Raw genomic sequence first — 17,234 nt, 5'->3', positions numbered from 1 at the left:
GGGGTGGGGGGTGGTCTGTACATATCATGCCTTGCAGTGTAAATGCAGCCAAAACATACATCTTCGTATGTGTGAATGATGCTATTTTAAAAAATTATATATTTTTTGCGTTATTTTAAGCGCTTTGTATGGCCATGGGTCTGTTAAAAGCGCTATATAAATGCAGTCCATTTTATTTAATGCATCGATTGCCCAAGAGAACTTTCTCCTAAGGGAGCTAATAAAGGATAAACTAATTTAGCACCAAATTAGTTGACTTTTCTTTTGAAATCAGATTTCAGATCATAATTTTAAACATAAAAGAGGATAGAGCACCAAAAACCCCACAAACACTCCAGTTAATCTACCTAGCACAATCAAGCTTTTCCTTGATGAAAGGGAAAAAAAACACGCCTGTGCTTTGTAAACCTAAGACACACTCATGTTAGCCCATCTCTACGCATTAAGAGAGATGCCTTTTTCACCTATTAATAATTCACTTCAGCCGATGGCTCTCAATTATTTATGAAAGTTTATAATTCATCTTCCACCTTCACTTCCATATGGTGAAAAACAAAAGAGGAGTTGATGTAAAGATCAATGATGCCTGTGAGCATCCCATCATCAGCAGGCCTGCATTCGGCTGTATATGACATCAATGTGAAGGTGTTACAACATAATAAACATCTGAAAATGTTTAGTAGTGACTGAGGCTTTTTAACCTAAATGATCAAATACAGCTCGCAACAAAACAACAAACTGGCAGAATTTCAATTTGTTAAGGAATCCAAGGTTTCATTTTTTCATGCATTCCCACAGGCAGGAATGTGAACCGTGTGAGAGAGACAGCCGAGCTCTAGATTTTGGCAGATCAGAAACACTGGTACCTGCCATCAAGTGTGACTCATGTGCCTTTCTGTCTCTGAAACCAGAAGGGAAATACTTTATACATGGTGCTTCCAACCCAGACGAATCCCAATTCCAACGATGAACTTTGATACGGGGCTCTACATACACAACAGACATACTCGGGTGTAAACAAATTGTAGACATTTTTACTAAGAGATCAATAGAGGGGCCAAGAAATCATACCTGCAAACTAAGGATGTCCAGGGATGGAAAAGTTGCTACTATGCAGGGCTCAACGCTTACTTTTTTCCCAAGGAGCACCTATGCTCCTAAATTGAAAAATGTAGGAGCGAATTTAGAAACTTTAGGGGCAATACTTACTATTTCTAAGGCAGAAATAGTTAGCTGCGCAGTCATAAACAGACGTTGCCATACTAGTGTTATTTTGGCATTACTGAGATACTATTAACTATTATAATTTTTATTAATATTTAGAATTCAATTAAATTTGATATTTTCTGCTTTCATTCAAATTTTAGTAATTTATGATGATTTCTGGTTTTTATTCATTTTTGTTTTTAAAAATGTCTGAATAGTTTTTAAAGGGGTGGTAAACATTCTTTCGAAGGCTTGATTGTGTTTATGGGGTGCACTGTAACATGTTCATGCTTAGTTTTAAAAAAAAGTAATTATTTTTCAAAAAATTTACATTTATTGTACACTGCTCTGTCTCTCCTTGTAAAAATGGACTGATGGTTTCCTGGTTCTATGAAGCCAGTCCCTCAAATATATGCAATGGGCTCAGATTGGTTAGCTGGCCCAGCTGTGATTCGCTAACCGCCTAGCACATTCCAGCCTACTCTTCTCCACAGCAATAAAAAAATGTCTAAAAGGTCAAGCCCTCCTATGACTAAAAAGTCTTACTACAGAATTACCAATTCAGATGTTGTTTTAGACCACATTGACTTTTATTCAAGGGACAAAACTGTTAAAGGTCCCGTTCTTCGCGATTCCATCTTTCAAACTTTAGTTATTGTGTAATGTTGCTGTTAGAGCATAAATAATACCTGTAAAATTATAAAGCTCAAAGTGCGCTAAGCTGCTGTCCAATCACAACACGGGAAGCGCTGACCCAATCAGAACTCGTTACGTATTTCTGAAGGAGGGACTTCATAGAACAAGGAAATCATCAGGCCGTTTTTAGGACAGAGGAAACAGCGCTGTACAGATAAGTAAATTGTGTGAAAAATACTGTGTTTTTTAACACGCGAAACACGAATTGCACACTGTAAACAAAATCAAAGCTTCAAAAACACGCAAAGAAAGGGACCTTTAAAACATTCTTCAAATATCAAAATATAACATGAGGATAAGTTAAAAAATACATATATTTTGTGTCAAATAAAACTACACTGCACCATAAAAGTTGCCAATTAAGTTCCGCAGTGATGTATTTTTGATGTATTTTTGTAAATCCCAAAAGGATTTTTCGACTGGAATTTAGATAATTGCATGAAATAAGCTATCGGACATTTTCATTGAAAGTTTGAGTTAGAAAAGTTTACAAGAGCACACTGTTCTGTGTGATGATATATGTCCACTGTAAACTCTGTAGTCCAATTTAAGGTCATGAAATAAAACACCTCAAACCCCATAAAAAACAACACTGACTTCGGGTCGATGAAGCCGCAAGTGCTAAAATGCTAGTTTACAGGTTTTGGCCTTTCAAAAATACACCATCCCATGCAGGACTCTATTAGGCATGGGAGAAAGTTTCTGGCTATTTAGCAGAGTATTAACGCACTATCGTCAGAAGTAAATGCTGTCCCTACATGTGACTACGGCAACAATGTGACCATTTAAGGATTCTGTTTACTTGTGTTCTGTCCTTTGACAGACATAGAGCTGGTGCAAGCACATTACAAGAAACAGCAAGGCCACACAACAACGCTCCAACTGGTAAAGCAATAAACCCTGACCGGCTGCCATCTTACCTCTGGTTGACAGCGTGGTCCTCCCAGAATCTCATCAAAAGTGGCTCTGCTCGCCTGAGCTCAGGATCTGCAGGTGAGTCTTCCGAGACACTGCAGGCATTCCTGCGAAACGAATCAGAGTGCATCGATTAACAAAAGCAATAACGGGAGCAAGCGGGGGGGAATATAAGGGACACGCTGGTGGGCTTCAGACAGAATTACCACAAGGTTTTTCGTGGAAAAACAGACAGTGCTTAGATTGATTCAGTTAAAGTAGCTGGACGGATTTAAAATGTATTAAATGGGGTGTAACATTACAAACAAATTACAGTACGCACCTTGGTTTTGAATTAAGGGATCAGATTTTGAACATGGCTTCTGTCCTTTTTATTTTAATTAAACAGTGGTTTACTGAACAAACTATGGCTTTGAACAAAAAAAAGTCTGTCAATAATACTACTGCAACTGACTGCAACACGCACAGTTTATGCTGATTTTTTGTAAATTTAAAGGTTTAGTTCACCCAAAGATCTTAGAATCTTTTAAAGCATCAAAAATACATTTTGGTCCGAAAATAAGAAAAAAACTACGACTTAATTCAGCATTGTCTTCTTTTCCGGGTTTGTTTTTAATCCTCAAACATAGATTCGAACGGTTATGAATCAGCAGATTGATTCATGATTCGGATCCTGAATTCCAAATTCTGAATCAATACGCTGATTCATAACCGTTCGAATCTTTGTTTAAGGATTGAAAACAAACCCGGAAAAGAAGACAATGCTGAATTAAGTCGTAGTTTTTTTCTTATTTTCGGACCAAAATGTATTTTCGATGCTTTAAGAGATACTAACTAACCCCCAGATGTCACATATGGACTACTTTGATGATGTTATTACCTTTCTGATCCTTCTGGAAAGGGACAGTATACGGTGCATACGTTTTTAATGGAGAGACAGAATCTCTCGGCCTAAATATAAAATATCTTAAACTGTGTGCTGAAGATGAACGGAGGTTAAACGGGTGTGGAACGACATTAGGGTGAGTCATTAATGACATAAATTTCCTTTTTGGTTGAACTAACCCTTTTAATACCTGATGATTCCCTATTATAGGAGATTTTAGGGAACCCGGGTGAGTCATTAATGATCTAAATTTCCTTTTTGGGTGAACTAACCCTTTAATACCTGATGATTCCCTATTATAGGAGATTTTAGGGAACCCGGGTGAGTCATTAATGACATCAATTTCATTTTTGGGTTAATTTACCCTTTAAAGTGTTTCTTTTGGATACATTTTCTGAAAATGTATATTTTATTTGTAATTGAAGGGAAGTGCAATAATTCTATGCCGTCTATTGACTTTCGAACACTTCCAGATAAGAATACAACAATAAAATATAACAGTCACTGAAGAAAACAAGTCTCGAAAGCATTAAACAGCACATGCATCTGACAGGAGGAAAGCCGCTTTAAACTGTATGCTTGTAAATGAGGTGGAAGTGCTTAATACAAAGCATATCTCATGTTTAGGACCATCTTGGATTGTGTATTTCTCCCACAGACAGCTCATGCTGTGTCCTCCATTAGATGTTTTCGCTACAAATTATATCGATATTTATGCAAATGTCCCATCTTAAGGTTAAAACACTGAGTTTTAAATTATGTTAAACAACGCTGCATTTGTTCGTTACACATGTATGCCAAAGCGTAAAGAACTGTGCTGAAAATTGTCGACTAGTCTCGAGTACTTTTATAAAATGGTTACCACACAATACAAATATTAAAGCCAAAAAATAAGTATCAATGCAACTTTAATGAGGCAAGATCACTAAAAGCCTTATATTTGTGAGGAATCATAGATGAAGGTTCATACATAGATTAGTTACAGGTAAATTACTGGTTATTATTTATTAGTAAACTAACTAAAGTATTATTCGACTATTCAGAAAATAAACAATAGATTAACTGGGGGAAAAGAATCATCAGAAAAAGAATCGATAGATTGCTTTACAATGAAAGTTAATGGTAACCTACATTATTCAAAATAACTAAAGTTCCACAGCAGAAAGCAAGCCATACAGGTTTGGAACAGCATCAGGGTGATTGAATGTTGATTTTTTTTTTTTTTACTTTGGGGAGAACTATCCCTTTAAATATCCTTGCTACTCTATAAGAAGATTAACTAACTAACTAAATAACAGCAAGGGTGAGTCACTACTGTTCAATAGCTGGCTAAAGCGGCAGTGTGCATCAATAGATCATTTGGAGTATCTAAATCCAGCTACTGCCCCCAAAAAGCAAGTAAGTGTGCTGCAAGATATATTTTATGAATAATTCAAGCAGAATTTGCCCTGTTTTGATGCGCCATGGCTCCGGCAACCACAGGTCAATTTATCCGGTTCCTACCGGAGCAGCCAGGGAACTCGCGGCCTGCAAAAACCCTTTAAATTGAGCTTTCATGCATGAGCTACAGTACGTATTGTAGCCCCTGACAGGGGAAAACGAGAACAAGGAGCTCTCGCAAATGGAGAAAATTCCACATCAATATCAATGCTGAGATGTGCATTTTATCTCCAAAAAGATACATTATCATAGCAAGGCTACATTACAGCAGTGGGAGTGGAAAAGTGCTGAATCCGAGCAGCTGGATTGAAGCCACTGAGGGATTGGCAATGACACTGTGGCAGCTCTGGATAACCGCCAACTGGTTCCTCCAAAAAAAAAAAAAAATCTTATCTTACAGTCTGTCATTCTGGCAAAGAGGCAAGAGAACCAACACGCTCTTCCAGCTACGCTCCAAAAGGGTTAACATAATGGCGATCTGTCCAAGCAGGACGCAAGATATCCAGAAGAACGCCATAAATGCTGACGCACAAGTGCTCAAGCGAAGGCTATCGGTCTCTGCTCTAATGACTGCTCTCTAATCAAGAGCCTCACATGGAAAGGAGTTGAGTGGCGGATTAGAATCAGAGGTGCATGAAATCAGCACCGGGTGCAGTCACAGAAAGAATGGTTATTGCAGTTGTTCGGGGCCAAGACCCCTTATATATCCGGGCTGGCAAGAGCCACCTAAAAAGAGCATCAAAACACAGTGTAGGTGAGCATAAGGAATGGAGCCAAAAATAACAACTTCACACTTCACTGGTGCCTGTCTGAACAGCTGAGGCCGGCTAACGTACCTCACCGGCTAACACAACTGCTGCAAGCTCGCTTTATGGACAAATGCAAATCTGCGGGTTGTTAAGGGAGCTCACGAGTTGCTGAATCCTTACAGTCTGGACAATAAACTTAATGAAGTATTATTGCAGGCAATATCACTAAAACATTATTCAAAATCCTCCTAGTTCAGAATAAGAAAAGTTTACATGAAGCCACAACACCTCAAAAGAGATTTCTGGCATTTTTTGTTACCTCAGCAAAGGTAACGATTATAAATATAATATAATATCATGCAGAAAAGCAAAAGTTGGCATAACTATTATTATGGAAAAGAAATAAGAAATAGTTTTGTTAAAAAAAGCAAAAGTTGGCATAACTATTATTATGGAAAAGAAAAGAAAGTATTTAATAAAAAAAAATAAAAAATTTGTCCTGCAGTGTGCGTATGTGTGTGTGTGTGTGGTGGTGGGGGTGTCACATGTATTCAATGAGCGAGTAAGGAAAACTTAACCTTGAATACATTTGCTCCTGTATCATCTTAATAATTATTTTCTAAAATGAATAGTTCATAATTCACTTCATGAAAATTGTATAACAAGTTTGACATGAATGCAAGGATTACATTCCTAAGAACATGGGTTTAAACTTTATCATTTCATCATCTTAATTGTTTGTCATTGACCCAGCCAGCATAACATTCCTCATAAACTACAACATTGAACATCTCCCCATTTTCCAAATATGATCTATAGTTTGGACAGACCTGAGATTAGGATTGGGAGAGGAGTACAAAACTTTCTTAAATAAGAACATGAATTTAAACTTTATCATTGTATCATCTTAATTGTTTGTCATTGACCCAGCCAGCATAAAATTCCTCTCAAAGTACAACATTGAACATCATCTCATTTTCCAAATATGATCTGTTGTCATATAGTTTAGACGGAACAGAGATTAGGACCGGGAGAGGAGTACAAAACTTTCTTAAAATGGCTGCACGTTTAAGGTAAATTTATCAAATTCATGCCGCCGGCCTGTCATCTCTTTTCCTGTGCCTCTTGCCAAAACAGAAGTTGCTTTGCTCTTTATCACAGTTCATATCCCTGAAGCCAGAATATCACTACAGAACCACATACCACAATATAGCTATTTCCCCTGCTCCCCCACACGCACAAATGCCAAGCCAAGATGTTAAGAGAAAAAGCATTCACTAAACAGCTGCTCGAAACTTTTGGGGTGGTTTTTGTTATCTAGAGCTCTTTCGTTACAATGACAACAGTGAAGTATTACCTTCTGCAAAAGGCATTTATGCTTTTCTGCTTCAGACAGAAAATCATTTAAAAACTGACAAAATGTCACAAACATTGTCCCTGGGCTAGGACTTCAATATTCCATCAACAGCGCGACGAGATTTCCATTACGCTTCATTATTCTGTGACCAAGGGACAGTTGACAGGAACTCCAGGCATTGAGTTTCTATACCATTCAATACTTTGCATTCAAAAGGTTTGTGTCATAGAAAGCATAAGTGTTTGAAGCGAGTTTGAGTGTTTTGTTTTTTAAAGAGTCTGAAGTATGCAGGCAGCCATACCGAATTTACCATGCAGAGAGGTTAGCCAACCCTATCATAAAAGAGTGATTCATACAGAAAAAACCTCTTGTTTACTTCTAAATTATAACTGTGTTTGGTGAAAAACTGTGACATAATAGACTAAGTGGAATATATTAATCTAAAACAAGATTAAAACAAAGGCTGCATCCAAAATAGAATAAGTCCCCACTATATAGTAGGCGAAAAACAGCATGTGGCAAGGGTAGTAAAATTCACATTACTAAAAAAGCAAAAAGTACCCAGATCTACTTCTGGTGAGATTCGGAAAAGTGAATATGATGGACACTTTACTATCCCAATCCCATGAGGACACTTGAGGAGGAATCCCATGAGGAGAGGATTTATGAATAGCAGTGAAGCAATGTAACTGATCCCCACAAGTCACATGATAATAGCAAAATGGCTGATGCAGTATGGAGCATTCATTATACACACATAACATTTAGAAAATACTTTTTTAGTGGTTGCAACGTACTAGGGGTGCACCGATATGAACATTGCTTGTTGAATTTACTTTAAAAATATGTGTCAAATGGTTGCACAACTATATTGAGCAATTTTTACAAATAACTTATTTATATGTACAAAAGAAATTCAAGTAAAGCTGACAAAATTTCTTTGAGTAAACACAAACCATTTTAATTTGTCACGGTTACATAATATGTGCAGTTTACTTAATGTTATGTTAATTTTTTTTTAAATGTATTATGTAAGGTGAACACATATCAATTTAATTTACCTTTACCTTTTATTTTAATTTACTTTTAAATAACAACAAGCATATTATTAGAAATAAAATGCAATGCCAGGTTAATTATGTCAGCACAAATATTTCATGTAGTTTTAATACAAATTTACTTCAGTTTTAAATATATTAGGTTAATTAAACACAATTAAATTAAGTTGTGTCAAAATTAGATATATTTAAGTAAAGTAAACAATTTAAATGTGTCATATCTATGAAGGGCCTGAATAATTTTCTTTTAGTGTACCGATAACCGATGATTATTTATGTTTGAAAGCCGATAACCAATATATTGGCCTATTTTAATAAAATTTGAGAGCCTGATCGCAAAAACAAAAGGCTCACCATTAAAATCCATTTCCTAAACGCTTCAACGTGAATCAAAACTTTACAGTACAGTAGTCTAGTTCAAACCACTGTTCGATTCTTTAACTTTTCCAATTAATTTTACACTCCTATGGCCAACTTACTTATTTAAAAAAAATGGTAACACTTTACAATAAGGTTTAATTTTTGTTAGCATTAGTTAACCAACAATGAATGAACCATACTTCTATAGGATGTATTAATTTACCAAAAATATGGGAGGATAATCAGATATAACTTTTAATTGTATTATTAATATTATTAAACTATATCGCTTAAATATGCACTTATCCAGATACAGATAATCTGATAGCCAGCCAAAAGACAGATGACCAATTCTGAGTTGCGACGTCGCATTCTAACGGCACGGCGTCTGGTAGACAACAGTGCTGAGAATTGTGGGCCGAGAGCGGTTTGTAATCGTGCCGTGCTGTACAAGGCTCAAGTGAAAATACAATTGGAACCTTTCCTTACCTTTCTTAGAACTGTTCAGTCTGACAGTGGAAAAGCGACTATGGGCTAAAAGCCCCAAAACGTTGATTTGATGAGGTATCTCTCACCCAGCAGCACGTGGTAATAACCGCTTCACGTTCATTCCCAGCAGTGCGAATGGACGGAATTAATACATTTTGTAAACAGTATGTCTTGGGTCACTGCACAGAGCTGGTCCAATCATTCCCGGTGCAAGATACCCATCTTAAATATCAGTGAAGTAATGGTTTTCCGGGGTGGAATGCAGCTCACAGCTGTCTGGCTGGATCAGCAGCTGAAGAGGCTGACCGAGTAGGAGGAGCCTTGACAGCTCTAGAGCCATGCGTCGCTGGCTTGGCCTTCTCCACAGAGGACCCTGGCACGACTCCAGGTCCTTTCCCAAACCCAGGTGGTGGCTTATATGCGCACCCTGCCTGAGCAAAGAAACCCACCCTAAGAAAACCCCTGCATGATATTATAAATTATTTTCCATCTATTCTCATTTCATTCAAGACCATCACAAGCCATACTAACAAACCTTATCTACGTTAGCCAGCTGGATAACGAAAATCACAACAATAAAATAAATGTACCCTGAAAGTGACAGACTGAAAACCGGCAACACTCTCACACTGGATCCGGGGCCATTGGGACATTCTTACTCATCACTCAAGTATTAATGTCGAGTCATGATTCTGCATTAGGTTTAATGTTTGAGCTGTTCCATAATGCGTATGGATTAAGTGCCACTTAAAGGGATAGCTCAGCCCAAAATTTATAATTCTGTCATCATTTACTCACCCTCAAGTTGATCCAAACCGGTATGAGTTTGGAACACTAAATATTTGAAAGATTGCTGGTAATCAAGCAGTTGACGGTAGCAACTGACTTTTATAGCAGGACAAAAACTAAAGGAAGTCAAAGGGTGCTGTCAACTGTCTAGGTTCCAACCAAGCCTTCTTCAAAATATCATATTTTGTGTTCAACAGAAGAAAGAAACTCATAGAGGTTTGGAACAACTTGAGGGTGAAAGGATGACAGAATTTAATGTTTTGAGTGAACTATCCCTTTAAAATGATGAAATCAATTATTTTTTTTATAAATTACAATTATAAAAAATTGTAATTTATACATTATTATTACAATTATTAAAAAAATATAAACAAAAACAATGGTACTTTTGTAAAGAATTCGGCAAAAGGATAAAGAAAAGCAAGAAAATGCTATTCAAATTTTAATTTAACAAAAAAGTTAACATTTTACAATACACAAAATGCCTTTCAAAACTATTTAAACATGTATTACTAGATTTTTAACATAAGTTAAAGAAAGAATTACACCATTTTAAACCATTTACTTTTTTTTAAATTAAAACTTTTTTTTTTTTTTAGATTTTTGATTCTGATTTCTTTTTTGTAATTTTTTGTATTTTTTTTTTAAAGTGTCAATCCAAGTCCTTTAGACTTAATATAATTTAATAACATTTAATAAATTGCGATATACTGATTTCCATGAAACAGCTTTGTGGGCCGAACAGACTGAAATACAATCCTTATTTCCTGATAATCTCTCAAATGAGTGTGTATTCAAATGTCATATAAAGGTGCATTGTGTCAAGTGTGACACCGACAATGGGGAATCATTGCATTGGTATTTGTGTGTCATGAAATGGCGATGATACAATCCTTTTTGTTCTATTTCTTACATAAAGCAATCGTACAGATGTAGAACATTTGGAATGAGTCATATAAGACTTTGGAGGGGCTTGGCATTATCTTTTTTTCTTTTTCTTTTATGTACCATGAATGAAAGCAAGTGGATTTTGAATTTCAATCCGTTTAACACACCTGGAAGTTTTTCTGATTAGATTATTGTACAAAACCAGAGCCATGCTTTGTATTTATATCAAGAGATTGAATTACCACATGCAGATGAATTTTAATTAGAGATCAAAGGCAGAGAGACAAGCCAAGAAAAAAAAAACTGTGATTTTAATTTCTTTGATATGTACAGTAGATAAAGAGTACATAAAAAAAAAAAAAAAAAAAAAAAAATATTATATATATATATATATATATATATATATATATATATATATATATATATATATATATATATATATATATATATATATGTGTGTGTGTGTGTGTGTGTGTGTGTGTGTGTGTGTGTGTGTGTGTGTGTGTGTCCTGGGGGGGGTCCCCTAAATAAACGATGGCTATCAATCAGATTCAATCATACACATATGATCCAAAATCAGATCCAGAGACGGAAGAGGAGCAGCAGCAACAACGACTACAGCAGGACGTCTCTATGTGGTAACATTATGCACTGTAGCTGCATATATTTACTTAGCGGCTTGTGTAAATTACTAATTTCTATTTTTCATTATTTCATCGTAATCTTTTTTTTTAAATTATTTGACCATTTTAAAAGGTGTTAAGCGTGTGGAAAGTGCACATCACATGTGACGTGTTATTTACTTGATGTGCACTTGTTCGCCGATAGCCAACAACACACAGACAGACATTTTAAAGAGGTTTTGCTCACAATTACAACACATGACTGTAAACCTTTATGGTTGGGACCGCTCCATTTTTCAGCATTAGAAGATCAGCAAATCCGGAGTCGAACTGGGCCTTGTTTATAAAACAATCATCGCCGAAATGTATGGAACAAATGGAGCAGGGTTGTCTAAACACACTTCTTTGGTGACATAGTTGATTTCGTGAAGTCCTGTGGCCTGTGCGGCGTAGCCAAGGACTTTCGTTCGCTCTCTTGCTCTGGTCGAAATGTGGGCACGCGCCATTCTGGGAGAAGTGCCCATACGGCCCATACAAGAAAATTCCGTCCTTGTTAGGCAGACCCATTCTCGGAAAAAAACGTTCCGCGACTTGTGTGAAACCGGATTGCAAATGTATTTTTTGAAACTTTGTCCATGTTTAGCATGGGATTTAAATTCTTTAAAGGTGCCCTAGAATGAGTTGAAACAATATGTTAAATTGTTCTCTGATATCTACATAGAGGGTACATGGCTTATTTAAGGGCAAAAATTGTCCAGATACAGTTTTACAGGTCCATTTACAACCCTAGAAATTGTTCCTAGGATGTAATGCTCTGTTTTTGCCTTATTTGGAAGAGTCATTAATATTAATGTTGAGCACTGCTCTGATTGGCTTATTTCAGCAGCACACAGCAGTTCAGTTTTTCAGCGAAGCGGCTCGTGAGTACTGACAGAACAAAGACTGACTGAATGACACTTTAAGCAGAACATCTCAAATGGAGATTGATAAAATGTAGCCTACTTGTTTATTGGGGTTTTCAGATCATCTAGCGAGAGCGCTCGCATGCATATGGTTGCCAAATTGCAAATGTTTAGGTAAAACTCTGGATAGTATACGTGTTATTTTCACAGAAAAGCTCTGATTGGGGGATTTTAAATTACTGAAATCTGGCAACCGCACGAACGCTTTTCTTCCCCCCGACAAAACCAAAACCAGTATACTATCTGGTGTTTTGGTTATACATGGAAAGTGTATCAAAAGTCCTCACGTCCCCTGCACAGCCTGGAACATGACATATGTGTCCATGAGAGCTGCCATTTTTGCTATCCTCAAGTGTATTGTTTACCTGCAGTCCCGATGATTCGGCTCCGATAGTTACGCCGGACAATGAACATGTTCGGACAGATGCAAATGTTGGGGGCGTACATAATGATCCCAGTGATTGCGTCACAGTTGGCGTAATGTTGAGAATCACTTATTTTCCGTGGTGTTTTTCATGTACAAGATTTACATAAGAAGTAGGAGGTGATGGTTTTTGAGACTCACAGTAAGTGATGTCCATGTACTGAACTCTTATTATTTCACTATGGCAAGGTTAATTCAATTTTTCATTCTAGGGCACCTTTAAAAATGTAAAAAGCTCAGTATGCATGAGATAGCACTATAACACATCCCCCTTTAAAATAAAATATTATATTATGCATTTCTAGCAAGAAAATGGGTGGGCATACTGTTCTATTTTGTTGGTATTTATAATACCATTGTGTCAGTGTGCACTTGGTTTGAGGACCTGCCAGCCAAGAAGTCAAGTTGATTTAATAAAAAATAAATAAATAAAAAATACTATGGGAATTTCATGGATGTAACAAGTACCATCTTCTAGTTGCCAACATATAACATGTAAAGAAAAGTTATATTTAGCTCTTTGGCTTAATTCAGTCATACCGTGTGGTTCCGCATGAACAAAACATGTAAAATGAATTCAACTAAACCGCGTAAAAGACAATAAAAGACAAGCAGGACTCTTTACTGGGTCCCGCACATGAGAATCAAGGCTAAATTTGCTCTATCATCCTCCCCCAACACCAGCTTCTCAGTAGGAGGGTTTTGTGTAGGTAGGTGAACATCTCTGGAGAGGAATTCAACTGAAGAACCACCTCCAGAATGCCATGAATAAAACGTCCCCAGATTAAAAGGGGTACACGAACGTTTGCTTTTTTAATTTCTTTCACAGATCGCCCCTCAATTTGGACTTTTTTTATTTTTATAAACCACCAAGGCTTTTGAGCGTCAAGTCTTTTTTGCCAGAAGTATTTTGGCTAAAGCTCTCAAGAACCCCCCCCCCATCATTGCTGGCATTCACAAACAGCATGCACCTGACTAGTGGGTGGTGAAAAAAAATAAAGCTATAACAGTAAATGCTTGGCTCTGTTACGTTCCCCTCATGCATCCTAAATGGCGTGATGATAATAGCCCAACAGATTTTAATCAATTGCTCACCAGACAGTAATGCCTAGCTGCCCAGCGATGGCATGCACTTCAAACCTCAGCTTCTCAAAGCATATTTGAAGAGCACGAGATCCAGCAGGATTTCTGAGACATGCATTTATGCATACATATAAATATGCAGCACACATGCCTGTTTAACTTTGCACACGAGCATAGTCTAGGGATGCATGATACATCAATATCACATCTGTTATCAGCTATTTCAAAGATTGTATTAAATGATATCAGTTGATATTGGATTTTTAATTGTCAATGTTCATTTCCTCGGTTTTTACATCCAGATTACATTTTTGCAGATTTGTAAACAATTTATGACAACTGCCAAGCACCGTATGGTAAAGGCCCTGATAAACTCACAGAGAAGTTTTTCATTCTTCGTTTAGGAATAAGAAATACGGAAGCAGTGACACAGCGAACATCCGACACCGCCCACTGCTGAGAGCAACGTTGCAGTGAATATATATGTGCTGCATGCGTTCCTCTCAATAACAAATTATACACTTAAAGGGGGGGTGAAACACTCAGTTTCAGTCAGTGTCATGTCAATCTTGAGTACCTATAGAGTAGCATTGCATCCTGCATATCTCCGAAAAGTCTTTATTTTTTTAATAATTATATAAGAAAGATGCGCTGTTCCGAGTCTTTCCGAAAAAAGCCGAGCGGGTGGGGGCGTGTCGTGTGAGCGGAGCTAAATAATGACGTGTGCAGCAGCGCGCTGTGTGTTGAGTCGAGTGCATCCCTAACAGCGGGAAAAAAACTTTATTCAAAATAAAAATATGGCTTTTAATCAGATACAGCCATACATCTATGATCCGGAATCAGACCCAGAGGCTGCAGTTGAACAGGAGCAGCAGCAAAAACGACTAGAGCAGGACGTCTCTATGTGGTAAGTTACAAGTTATACACTAACTATATAATATGCTTAGCGACTTGTGTTATTTACATATTTATACTTGAATTATATCGTCGTATTTTTGTCTTTGAAGGTGTACATGTGGGAAGTGCAGTTGTGCACGTGTGTTTGTGTGTTTACGCGTGGTTTGTGTAACGTTAGACAGTAAGCGGACTAAAAAAAACACAGACATTTGAAGCAGTCTCACTCACCCTTCTAACGTTGGGACTGCTCCATCCTTCAGCATTAGGCGATTGGGAATATCCGGCGTCGAGCTGGGCCTTGTTTATGAAACAGTCGGCACCGAAATGCAGCGAACAGATATAAACATTCGCGCAACTCAGTTGCTGATCCGGAAAAGCAAATTACATTCACTGTTGCCTTAACGCGGGGTTTTTGGGGAATCTGTGCAGGACTGTCTTGGTCTGGCAACCAAAAACGCACTTTTTTGATGACATTGTTATGTGCTATGTGTAATTGTCACCTGTCCAGCATCCTACAAGCCAGCGCTTTGATGGGCATAGGCTGTTGCTTTCGCTCTCTCCCTCGCTCTCTCTCACGCGCTTCCGGTAGAATTGTCCGTAAGGCCCATACAAGGAAATTCCGCCCCCATTAACGTCAAAGGGGACGCATGATCTCAAAAAACTTGCCGAAACTTATGACTAACCGGAAGTAGTATTTTTGACAAAGAAATACTCCCATCAAACGTCCACCTTAACTTTTGAAACTTTGTCTATGTTTAGTATGGGATCTAAGTCTTTAACAGTGTAAAAAGATCAGTATGCAAGAAACAGCATTTCACCCCCCCTTTAACAAAATTGAGAAAACAGCAAGCATATTTTTAATAAAGCATAAAAGCATCTGATCATTGTGATGTGGATGTTTGCACAAGCTCTGTGAATTGGCACTAATAAAGTCATGTCACGTTTATTTATATAGGGAGGAAAAGCATTGCAATAAATTGCGATGATTAAAGGAGTGATGAATTGAGGAATCAACTTTCCCTTGAGCTTTTGATATATAAAAGGTCATGGTAATATAAGAATATCTTCTACGTTTTACAGCTGAAAACTTTCTTGTTAATCAAAAAAAAGCTTGTATAGACACCAGGCTCAGCAAATGGTCCTGTGCTTCTTACTGACGTCAGTGCGTGACGAAACACCGCCTATACAGAATCTACAGCGCGTCTAATCCAGTAGCTTCGCCCACCGACTCAAGGAGGGCTCGTGCAAGCTGGTCAACAACAATAAATATGCCGAAGAAGATTGAGATATTGCGCTATTCCTGGTTGTGGAAGAACACAGTCGCTGCATAAGCTTCCTTCTGATCCTAATATTAGGAATGAGTGGTTGAACTTTATTTTTAATGAAGTTCCAGCTCACGTCAGGAAGACATATTCACTTCTGTTCACTGCGGGATCATTTGTAAACAAATCTCCGGTCAAAGCTGGATTTGGATCCGGCAGGAATGGTGCAACACACGTGAGTAAAACACTTTTTTTTTTTAAGGGGGGGTGAAATGCTGTTTCATGCATACTGAGCTTTTTACACTGTTAAAGACTTGGATTTCCATCCTAAACATAGACAAAGTTTCAAAAACTAATGTTGGACATTTGATGGAGTATTTCTGTGTCAAATATACTCCTTCCGGTTTCTCACAAGATTCGGAGAGGTTTTTTCGAGTATGGCTCGGCTTGACGTTACTAGAGCGGAAGGTCCTTGTATGGGCCGTACGGGCTCTTCTCCCGGTAGGGTGCGCGTGTGTGACTAAAGCGAGAGAGGACATGCACGCCCATAAACACTCCCGCCGCGCTCCACTTTATTCCTATCTGTGACATCAAGCGACTTCAACGCTTCAGCACAGCAAGTCACTGCTGTCACAGGACTTCACCAAATCATACCAAAGAAGTGTGTTTTTGACGGAGTGGTCCCAGCGATAAAAGTTCGGTCCTGCTTTGGAAGCAGCCGGTGAGTAAAACTGCTTCAAATGTCTGTGCTGTTGGGTCGTCGCGTGACTAAACATCAGTAAACGACACGATCGCGTGCTTCGCCATTCAAATGCGCTAACGGACTCCATTGTTGTTCTATGTATAACGTTACACTAGTCTGACGTGCAAAACCGTTTTGCTTGCTACTGCTAAGGTTTAGTCGCATACAATAGTCCATAAACCGAATCATGTCCTCATAAACTGCGAGTAAAGACACACAAATGTTGACAGGCCACTAAATACAGTACATACCACAGAGACGGACGTCCTGCTGTTGCTGTTTCTCCTGTTCAATTTATTTCAGCCTGGATCATTTATCTATTAGCTGAGCTCGATAGCCATGGGTTTCTCCACGCTTGAGGACGTCACCGCTTTGTTCGCGCTCGTCATTCTTTAGCTCCGCCCACAC

At 37.9% G+C, this 17,234-nt stretch overlaps 1 protein-coding gene across 3 annotated transcripts in view; it reads right to left on the bottom strand.

Moving 5' to 3' along the window:
• The window catches only part of ndst1b (N-deacetylase/N-sulfotransferase (heparan glucosaminyl) 1b), a 124,645-nt gene that overhangs the window by 73,227 nt on the left and 34,184 nt on the right, over nucleotides 1-17,234 (bottom strand). For all 3 annotated transcript variants that reach the window (XM_067424750.1, XM_067424748.1, XM_067424749.1), the window contains exon 2: nucleotides 2,823-2,924. The gene's annotated coding sequence lies outside the window, so the exon portion shown is untranslated. The remainder of the gene's footprint in view (nucleotides 1-2,822; nucleotides 2,925-17,234) is intronic.

Source organism: Pseudorasbora parva, chromosome 18 (genome assembly GCF_024679245.1).
Source record: "Pseudorasbora parva isolate DD20220531a chromosome 18, ASM2467924v1, whole genome shotgun sequence".
Classification (NCBI taxonomy): domain Eukaryota; kingdom Metazoa; phylum Chordata; class Actinopteri; order Cypriniformes; family Gobionidae; genus Pseudorasbora; species Pseudorasbora parva.
The sequence above is the reverse complement of the archived record's forward strand: the minus strand, read 5'-3'. Positions and strand labels throughout refer to the sequence as shown.